The sequence below is a fragment of the Tiliqua scincoides genome, chromosome 6 (genome assembly GCF_035046505.1).
Source record: "Tiliqua scincoides isolate rTilSci1 chromosome 6, rTilSci1.hap2, whole genome shotgun sequence".
Classification (NCBI taxonomy): Eukaryota; Metazoa; Chordata; class Lepidosauria; order Squamata; family Scincidae; genus Tiliqua; species Tiliqua scincoides.
This window is the reverse complement of record NC_089826.1, coordinates 12,068,669-12,070,312: the sequence shown is the minus strand read 5'-3', so window position 1 is coordinate 12,070,312 and position 1,644 is coordinate 12,068,669. Positions and strand designations below refer to the sequence as shown.

General features: G+C 46.5%; 1 pseudogene; it reads left to right on the top strand.

Moving 5' to 3' along the window:
* Positions 1-1,284: 1,284 nt before the first annotated feature.
* Positions 1,285-1,404, top strand: LOC136656693 (5S ribosomal RNA; annotated as a pseudogene).
* The last annotated feature ends 240 nt before the right edge of the window (positions 1,405-1,644 follow it).

Here is a 1,644-nt window from a genome sequence, read left to right as displayed (position 1 = left end):
AATTGAGTGTTGGGCGGGTTAGGACAGACAAAAGAAAATATTTCTTTACTCAGCATGTGGTTGGTCTGTGGAACTCCTTGCCACAGGATGTGGTGCTGGTGTCTAGCCTGGATGCCTTTAAAAGGGGATTGGACAAGTTTCTGGAGGAAAAATCCATTACGGGGTACAAGCCATGATGTGTATGCGCAACCTCCTGATTTTAGAAATGGGTTATGTCAGAATGCCAGATGCAAGGGAGGGCACCAGGATGAGGTCTCTTGTTATCTGGTGTGCTCCCTGGGGCATTTGGTGGGCCGCTGTGAGATACAGGAAGCTGGACTAGATGGGCCTATGGCCTGATCCAGTGGGGCTGTTCTTATGTTCTTATGTTCTTACTGCCTACTGATTGCATAGGTTTGTCTCACACTGGCCCACTTTAATGTGATGTTACTGAAAAATTTAGAGGATGGTTTAAACAGGCTGTTTATTCTCCACATGGCCCGGAAATCTTTAGAGCCCAACTCTATCCCCCACACATCACCCACCATATAGCTGCTTTGATGGAATACATGCAACCGTTTTGGGGGCAACTGGGGAGAAGTAAGTCACTATTTACCTCCTGATAGGCCAGTGGATCTCCTCATACTTACACCAGGTATTTTGCTGGTGTAAGTCCAAGGAGAAGCAGGGGATGTATCGGGCTGGAAAAATGGGGATAGCATCCTGGTGCACACTGTTGAACTGATCCCCACCTGTGAACTGATTTCTGCTCTCCTGGACCACACACACCCTGCCTTTGCAGGCTACTTTACCTGCTCCAATGTGGGCTAGGCCCCTGTGTGGCAGGTGCATGGAGCCTTCAGCCTTTCCACTAGTGGCTCCAACAAGCATGATGGCTGTGCAACAATTGTGCTGCCGTTAGAGGCCTTACAACCTTGGATTGGGAGATCTATATGTTTATGAGCCATTAGGCTCATAAGATATCCAAATAGGAAGCATGAGACATTTTACTGGAGTTTTAGAGGTGGATGGGAAGGCATATCTTCAAAAGTTCTGAGACCATGGAATTGGATGTGCAAACGTAATTCTTTTATGGAGCAACCCACCATAAGATGTGATGAGGGCTTAGATCAGTGGTTCTCAAACTTTTTAGAGGCCCTAGAGGCTGCTGCCTGATTTATAAATGCCAAGGAATGTGGCTATAATGGTGATTGGGCAGCAGTGCTCCTCACTCCACATAGCAGCTTGTTTAATCCATTTCTGCCCAGCCCACAGGTGTACCCTGTGATCCTTATTTGATCCCTATTATGCAGCAACTGTTACCCTGCACATGCCTGATCTTGTCTGATCTTGGAAGCTAAGCAGGGTCAGGCCTGGTTAGTACTTGGATGGGAGACCGCTTGGGAATACCAGGTGCTGTAGGCTTATACCAGAGTCTTTTGAGACTGAAAGTTGCCAACCATTATTATGATCCCTATTGTGTATATGCAATGTTGGGCATAAATTCTTAATCCTTGATGCACATAGCCTAATCTTCCCTGTCGATTTCACAAACCACCCAAAACTGGGTCCCAGACACACTGGTTTAGATGCTTTGAACTACTGGTTTAGATGCTTTGAAAAGAGGATTAGGCAAATGTATGGAGGTCAGATCTGTCAAGGCTA